The sequence below is a fragment of the Puntigrus tetrazona genome, chromosome 1 (genome assembly GCF_018831695.1).
Source record: "Puntigrus tetrazona isolate hp1 chromosome 1, ASM1883169v1, whole genome shotgun sequence".
Taxonomy (NCBI): Eukaryota; Metazoa; Chordata; class Actinopteri; order Cypriniformes; family Cyprinidae; genus Puntigrus; species Puntigrus tetrazona.
In genome coordinates, this window is record NC_056699.1 from 21,856,789 (window position 1) to 21,866,256 (window position 9,468).

Sequence of the window (9,468 nt, forward strand, 5' to 3'; positions counted from 1 at the left end):
CATACAATACAATGAAATAAAATATTACGACTAAAGCAGCATTGCCACTTTTCTGTTTCATTTAAAGATTATAGCGACAAATAGTACCTTGTACATCTCATAAACAGCGAAGTACAAAATGGAGAACAGCAGATTTATTTTAGCAGATTTTAGCAGATTAAAGATCATCAAAAAGATGTTATGAAATGGAGAAGTACATGTTATAAGCTATTATATATTTATTTCATGGTGTTTGCATTTTTTGCAACATGGTAACTCAAAAACAACCCAACACAACCCAACACACTAGAGTTCAGGTCCAAGATGACAGACATGCCGAAATTTCCGGAGTATATACTGTATATAGTAGTCATCATTTGTAGTGGTTCAAAAAAGTTAATCATTGGTCACATTTTGGTTTTGAGGCAACCCTGATGAAAAGTTTTTGATCAACTTTAAATGTTGACTACTATATCCAATCTATCATAACAGACAAAGCAATATTGGCATGACTAATTGCTCTGGATCTTAAATGTGTAGTTGTGTGGCAGGTTTCTTATGTTACTTAAACGTTGGTCTGAAATAACAAAGGAGGGGAAAGAAGGTTGGGAGGGGAGAATGAATGGCTGAAAAAAAGCTGCAGAATGTCATGAGTAATAAGGGTACTTCAGTACAAAATGTTTACATTATTGCAAAACACAAGCTCTAACGCCACAAAAAGAAAAGACTGACATTTCACTCATATACCTTTTAGAAGTAGGTGGAAAAGTGTGAAAGGAGGAGGGAGGATTCTGCTTAGATTAAGATTTCTTAAATGTTTTAAACAATTATCAAGTGTTAAGAACCCAGTTCTTGATGTCTGTATACTTACTATTATCACAATTAACTTTTAAATTGCAGTAGACTTAGTAGTTCTAGTGTTATGATTTTTTTTCAATAATCAGTGATTGTACTGAATTAGAATCCACGGTCTGATATATAGGTTTAATATACTCAAGTTAATTATTATGCCAAGGGACATTGCATATCTTTATCAGCATGAGTGAATGTTGGATATAGTTTTAAAGGGGTCATATGATACGATTCCAAGTTTTCCTTTCTCTTTGGAGTGTTACAAGCTGTTTGTGCAAAACAGTAAAGTACTAAAGTCTCTAAACAAAACAGATTTTCTTTATACTTGTTCAAACCCCCCTAAAAACGCCTTGTTTAAACACGCCCCCACATCTTTACATCACTGTGTGGATTTATTTTCACAACACTTCTCAAATGTTTACGAAAGCAAGCGGAGCAACACGGCATCACATTATGGTAAGGGGTTGAACATTTCCATTACACACTTGCGGTATTCAGCACTGGATAGCTGGCCAATCAGAGCTCACCTCGCTTCTCAAAACGATGAGCTTTAAAAAAAATTCACGTTCCAGGAAGGCAGGGCATAAAGGAGTAAAAATAGTGTACAGTATGTTAAAAATAATGTGCTTTTTTTAACGCTAAAGCCCATAAACACATTGCATTACACCAAAGACACAATATAATTCTTCTTAGCAACATCACATTAACCCTTTAATACAACAAGTTTAAAAACAAAAAAGGTCATATTAAAAAATGTATATTGTAGTGTAAATTATCTTTGGTTTATTTAGTTTTTTTAAATGACAAAGATCATTTTGGCTGGAAATCATTCCTAAAGCACGGTAGCCTTTCATTTTTATAACCTTTATAACGTCATCTGAGGAGAAATTATGAATGAACATGCAGTTGTAAAAACACAAGTTAGGTAATTTGTAGAGAATTTAGCAAATAAACTGGATCAAATTTAGAGCAATTTAACTTGTTATAGAGATACAGCGATGTGTGAAGACAGAAGATGTGTTTCTTTTTTGAAATAAATATGGTACATGAATGTACTTGATGTAATCTCAGTTGATGTAACACTGACGTCACCAGAATAATTAAATATTTCAAGGCGCAAGAACCGGTCTAACCATATGTAATGCCTTATGCTGCACTTATTACTTTTGGGGGGAGTGGGGTATCAGTTGTCAGAACATCTGACAGTTGCCTCAGAGAGCTTGGAGGAGGGAACTAACATTTTATTCTTACAAAAAAATATCTAAAACTGGTTTGATAACATTCAAGTCAGGTCATTTGTTTTGCCCGGGGGATGCCGAAGTTCATCTTGGTGTTCTATCTGTCTGCCCAAGTTTAATGATCCTTGTACCATCTCTTTTTTGGACTTTCAGCACTTACTGGATTTGTGAAGTTCTCTGTGGCCGGTTTTTGAGGGAAGCAGGTCTTTTGAATATTGAAGTTTGCTTTCACTATTGCTGCAGTAATTCTGTGTTGTTTGGACACAATCCTTCTTAGTGATCGACAGCCCCATTCATTCACTTTGTGTTTTAGCCCACTATTCTTCTTTGCTGTTCCATGCCTCAAAAGACTATTGGTCTTAAAACACTGAAAACTGAGCTGTTCAGGTTAAAAATACTCCTAAATGGGCTTACCCTTTTTGGATGTGTCACATTTCACCAAGCACTTATATAAATTACTGCTGAACACAACCTAGAAAATAGCCTAAATAAAAGATAATTACAGATTGTTTGTTTGCTTTTTCGCTGTAGCCTACAAATGACATTAACTATAATACTGGGTGTGTTAAAATGATTTTTTTTTTCAACATTTGTACGTATATTCATAAATAAGCATGCTTTTATAACTTTACAGTAGCTGCTGTAAGTATCTTCTGGCATAATTGCTTTGAGATTACTCACATTGTTCCTTTCAAGTCAAGATCATTGCAAGTGCATAAATCTCCTCCACCCTTTGGTTTGGCACATCCTTTGTTGAAAACATATTCAGTGGAAATGAATTACACAGAAATACTGAACATATTTTTGCCAAGCCTCATATCTGCAAATATGGTTGTTTGAAAATAGTTTTTCATTAAATTTCCGATTTGCTTGACCTATGGGTAGCTTATAGAGGGCTGGGGTTATAGCATGTGTATTGAGTAGTGTATTGTATATTTAGTGATTTATGAGTTAGGATTTGCTGGAACATGAAATCTTGTGGAACATGAAATGTGTTTTGTTTGTTATTTTTAGGCTTACTCACTCTGGTTAAAATTCTGTTTACGGCTGCAATCTGTTTTCCAAACTTAATAAATGGCAGTTACTTTTCATTTAAAGAAGTGCTGCGTTTTCACTCCGGGGCTGAGGATTGAAGTGTTTTCTCTTTTGTTTACTTTTTTTAAATTATTACTTTAAACTAGCTCCTTTTTTCCCCCTTTGCTACACCTCCTCGATACCCCTAGACGTAAGGAGAACGTGACAAGGTAAATAAACACATAGTTTTGCTTGGGACCCCCAAGTCGGCCTCTGCTGATCTCCAAATGGCATATATCATGACAAATCACTGCCATTCATTAATAAACACTGAAAGAGTTTTAAATTAGCTGCAAGCTAATTTTAATAACTAAGAACGGAAATGACTAAACATAATTCATAAGTCATAAGTCACTGATTTTTTTCTTTTTGATCTGCAGTAACTGAACCAGTAATTCAAGATTAGACAGATTAATTTAAACACCTTATTTCAAACTGATACTTACAATATGAAATACATTATGAATTAGTTCTAAATTGGAATTTTGGTGTACGGTTCTCTTTCACAATTTAAAGGGGGACTGCATCATTTCTGCGTGACTAGTATCACCAAACAGAATTGCAAAATTACTCTTTGATTGCTTGTGGCAGAGGAAACATATTGTACATAATTGTTCATATAAGGTCCTTTTTTTACGCAAATTATTGGATAAATGAAGATTCCAGCTATAAAAGTTAGTTTAGGTAATTTGTACACCATTAAAAAAACTTCTTCAAATTTAGAGTAATTTACTTCTTATGAATATCCAGCTTCTCCCATAGATGCTGATCACTTGATGAAATAATGCAGGCTGCTAGACACGATCCTCTCGTCCCAATAACCTAATTTGCTTGGCCGATTAGTTTCATTCACCATCATGAACACTAAGTAAACAATTAACTACATTTGAATAGTTGTCAAGGTTTACTCTCAGTATTATTATTAAAACATTGAGTCATTTCCACAGGAAGAAAAACACCACCAACACTTTGGATATAACTTCTGCATCTCAGAGACAAGGATTATGATCTAGTGACAAAGTAGCCTACTGACTAACATAAAAGGTACACAATGTGTGAAAGTATGTCAAGTTAGAATTGTGTAATGCTGACCTTTATTTGGTAAGGCTTTTATTCTTTTTATTTTTATCATGAGTCATGCTGATTTCATTGTTCAATATTACTCTTGTCCTCATTTTCACATGATGACTATTCTCATTAAAATACAACACTTTGTTTAAGCAAAACTCATATTTGTCTCTGTTAATACATTTTATGCTGTTTTCATTCTATTAACTCTGAAAAGCGGGTTTGGTGGATTGGTTGTAGAAGACTGTCTTAAAGGGTTAATTTACCCCAAAAAAGAGCTGTACTGCTATCTATGGAGAGTCAGATCAAAAATATCTTAATTTCTGCTTCGAAGATGAACGAAAGTCTTACAGGTTTGGAACGACATGAGGGTGAGTAATTATTGACATAATTTTCATTTGGGGGTGAACTAATTTTAACCCTTTAAGGTGGTATAAAAATGCAGACCAAAGCAGTGCCCACATGAATTGATCATATTGAGAAACAGCTGTGCTGGTTCACATGTACCTCTAATCCTTGACAGTGGTCAAAGTAAAGACGTAAGACCTAAGTAAGTGACACTTATACAGCCTTGCACTATACCTAAATGTGTCTCCTACAGAAAGATAACAAACAATGACGTTTGGAGGTGAAGGGACTGAAAGAACTTTCACTTGTAAGCACTCACTTTAAAAATACAAGATAAACAAGCAGTACCTGAAACTTCATTTATAACTTGAGGGAGTGGATATGGCACCTCCATTGTAGGTGGACTCATTGTCAGATATGGTGCTTTTTGTGGTATTATGAAGAAATTTGCATTTCTTTTTACACTGACAGTTCTTTTGCAAAGAGACTGACAATAACCATGAATCATCTTCACTCGTCACATACTTTTTATACTATTGTTCTAAATGACACTCATTGAGAAAATATTTCTTGTAGGCTAGCTTTGATGGCATTTCTTGTCTCCACCTGCTTTGATGTTTGAACAGCAGCTCATATCTTGATTGATTGATTCTGTTGCCAAAAAAATGTCATATAACATCATATATGTGTGTGTGTGTGTGTGTGTGTGTGGGTGTGTATGTTATTCTCCGAAGTAACTAGGAACATGAAATTGTTCAACCATGACTTCCAGTTTCACAGGGGCATAAATATTGAGTTTACACATACATCCACATGCAAATTCCTCTTGTCATTCATCACAAGACCAAAGAATATTTACTGAATGTAAAATCACTATGCTTTAGAAAACCTGTGTGGTGAAATGAAGAAGTGAGTCAACCAGTGTGGACCTCAAAATTTGAAGAATCTGGAGTGTTTCTGTATGGATTGGTCTCAGATGCCTTGCCATCTATTCCCCAACCTTATCAGGCATTATAGGAGAAAAATCTATAATCAGATTGAGAATAATCAATCAGAATGGACTAATCGGGTGCTAATAATTGTGCCACATATTTAAAGCTGCAGTTCGTAACTTTTTTTGGCTAAAAATTATCCAAAACCAATATTTGAGCAAGTACATAGCCAGCCAACATTCAAAACTATTGCCTTACTTTAACCAAAGCGGTTATAATAATGTTTTCTAACTTGATTGTTACAGGTAGGATCTCACAGGAAATTCAGGTATGGCACGGCGTCATTACTTCATGTTTGTAAACATAAAGACTGAGTCCCGGCTGCTAGGCATTACATGTGAGGATCCTCCAAGAGGCGGATCATATAACCTTTTCTCACAGCAGCTAAAATAATTAAATGTATCTTTTTGATGGCTGATTGTAATCCAGAAAGTATTCAGTGTTTATAAAACATGTGAATGGAATTAAATTATTCCCATTTTAAATTTTAAGATCAGTCACTGCAAGTTTCTTTCAGTTGAAACAGCTCAGATTTACATTTTAGTCTAGGACTAGGCTTCAGCCGGGGAAACTGGGGGATAGTCACATTTCAATATTGTTAACATTAATATTTTCAGAGAATATATTAAAGAATATATTAAAAATAATTTGCACGGTTTGATATGATACACGCTAATTGAGCATTAGATTTAATCACCATTGATTTATTGTAATTCATAGTTTTCCCTCAGGTGGCCAGAACATGGCAGACTTGTTACTTATTGATATATGTGTGTGTGTTTAAGTGTGTGTAAGTGTCTGTTTTATTGGAAAATCAGTGAACAACATGAACATAAACACTACAACTAGACATGAACTTTAAAAGACAACTATATCAGATTTGACAAACTCACCAACAGCAAGTCTGTAATCTCTTGTCAAAAGCTAGACAAGAGACTATTGAAATGTGAGGGCTATTTAAACACAAAATGACATATTTGAATTATGGTAAATTCTTAAACTTAAAGCCGAGTTTAAAATATCAAAAACCAAAATTGTCTCAGTTTAGACTATGAACAGAACTTATGAGTTAATGTTTCAGCATGTTTCCTCTACATTTAGACAACTTGGTTTACAACAAATATATGACAGAAAACTCCCATCTGAATCAGTCACCCACAAGACGAAGTCCCATTTACTTTTTCAACAGCTTTATACCATGTCTTTGAATATGTCGATTCCATTTTTATCCTTTCTGTTGAAATTGTTTTAAAATACCATGATTAAGTAAATAATATGTTCTTAATATTAACCCCATAAGGTGTGAAGGAACCTGCTAAACTTATTATGTTTACAATTAGAGATATTTAAGGGAATCTCAATTTCAGTGTCTATAAGTGCAATAGCTGAAAATTTTAACAGTGAACACAATTTACAACTAATAAAAAAAGATTTAACTTCATGTGCGTTATAGAGAATAATGACTAATAAGCAATGCATGTAACCAGATTTTCCTCTTTAAGACATGTATAGGGACACGTAAGAGCTTAGGGTTTCTCCTTTTCCTTAAATAGGGCTTGGTGTTTGTTACGGCTAGGAACATAAATCTGAATCATCATCACCACATCTAAATCGTCATCACACTACCAGGATTCAGCTGCCTCTAGTGTCAAGAACCTGAGAAGTGACCTATATATTGAAGTAATTCTGGCCCGTCCAGTTAGTATATCGATTGCATTGAAAGAAATGCCATAATAAATTAAATGCATAATAAATAAAATCACTGATTCAATTTGTCAGTGGGACAAAACTAAAATGAAATCCTTCCCAAATCTGCTTTTTACCATGGACTTTGAGATGTTTTAATATTCCAAAACAAACATTACATTTTCATGTACAAACTCTTTAAAATATCTGATGCATTGAATCAATCAGTTTCTACATTACAACAAACATTATAACAAATATGTATGTAACACTTTATTTTGATGATCCCTTTTGAACAGTCGGCTGACAATAAGTAACTTTGTCAACTATCTCTAATTAGAATATTAGTACACTGTCTGATTATTATCTGCTCACTCATTATTTTGATGGTCTCCCAACAGACATTCTACTGACTATAAGTAACTTAGTACGTGTTGAAAGATCATGTCTCCACACCAGATAATATTTAGAATCCAGCCCCGGACTCCAGATCCCGCCAGAGAATATCAATTAGTCCAGAAACAAAACAACTAGTCAGCAGAGCTCTTATTTTTCCTAATCCTTAACTCTGCTAAAAGTGCTGACTCTTAATCCACAAAAGCAATATATGCTGTCAGGTCACACATTCATTTTTTATACATTATTAGGGGAAAAAACACTTTTTTATATTTACCTTGATTAGTCTTAAAAACCACATATGATGACTTGATTGAATGTCACGTTGAATGTCAAGTCTACCTTTGGCCCAAAGGTTGCTGTGAAAATAAATCTGCATTGCTTATCCTTATGATCTTTCATAAAATTAAAAAAAAAAAATTCAAACCTATCACTGAAGTAAAACCGTTGAAAGTGAAAGGAAAATCTCATTGTGAAATAAATGCTTTTCTTAGATGTTAGCCTCAATTATTTGAACCCAATTTTTGTAAGGTTCTTTTCCAAGATAAAAGCTCTGAGTTTTCTCCTGTAATGCCTGAAGAGTTTGGAGAACACTTGAACAGAGACCTTTCCTTCATGCAGCATCTCTCCAGATCCTTCAGAATACCAGCTCCATGATGGGGCTTCTTCTCTTCAGTTCACCTCACTCATTATCTACAGGGTTCAGGTCAGAGGGCTGGGACAGCGATGGCAAAAGCTTCATTTTGTGCACAGTGACCCATTTGCGTATTGATTTTGATGTTTGTTTTGGATTATTGTCCCAATGGAAAATCCAGCCATGGCCCAGATTTCTAAAGGAATCAGTCACTTATTGATTTTTTATCTGTTGGTATTTGATAGAATCCATGATGGCATGTAGCTAAACAAGATGTCCAGGTGCTCCTCGTCCGTTTCTAGGGTGACGCTGATGAATCTTCAGGGTGCTCATCACATGTTCACCAAACCCATCTTGAGTGTTTGCTGCTAAAAATAGCATTCTTTAGTTTCATCTGACCGCAGAAGCCAGTGCCATTTAAAGTTCCAGTCGTGTCTGATAACTGTGTGCTGAAAATTGTTTTTGGATGAGGTAGGACAATTTTTCTCGAAACCCTCCCAAACAACATGTGGTGATGTAGGGGCTGTTTGACAATTTTTTAAAGGTTTTCTGACTATTTTCTGCAATTCTCTAGCTGTGCTCCTTGGAGAGTCTTTGGCCACTCAAACTGTTCTTCTCAGCATGCATTAGGACAATACAGACACATACAGATACAGACACTTCCAGCCAGGTTTGTAACATTTTATGTTGATTGGAAGTTCTTTATTGCCCTGATGGTGTAAACAGGATTTTTTTCTGCTCTTAATTATCTTTTGTTGCACATCAGAAATATATTCTTTGTTTTTTTTTCTCATTGTGATGGATAATTACGGGAATTTAAGCTTTGTTTCCCTCCTATTTATTTTTCTGTGAAACTGGTCAGCCAGGGCTGTCATGTTTATAGTCACCCTGGTGTGCTAAATTTTGTGAAAATGAATGGGGATATACTTCAGAGATATTTTACTCATAAAAACCTCTAGGGGTGCCAATAATTGTGGCCAACATGTATAAAACAAAAACAAAATACATTTCTTTCATCGTGAGATTTTCTCCCCTTTTTTAATTGTTTTACTTTAATGATGAGTTAGCATTTTTACACGTTTTGTCCCACGTGTCAAGAATCAGTGAAATGCCAGGACTTCTTGCTTATAATTACAGAGAGAGAATGAATTCATCAATTACATTTTTGAACACACGCGCAGTTTCAGAACTGACTGAACAG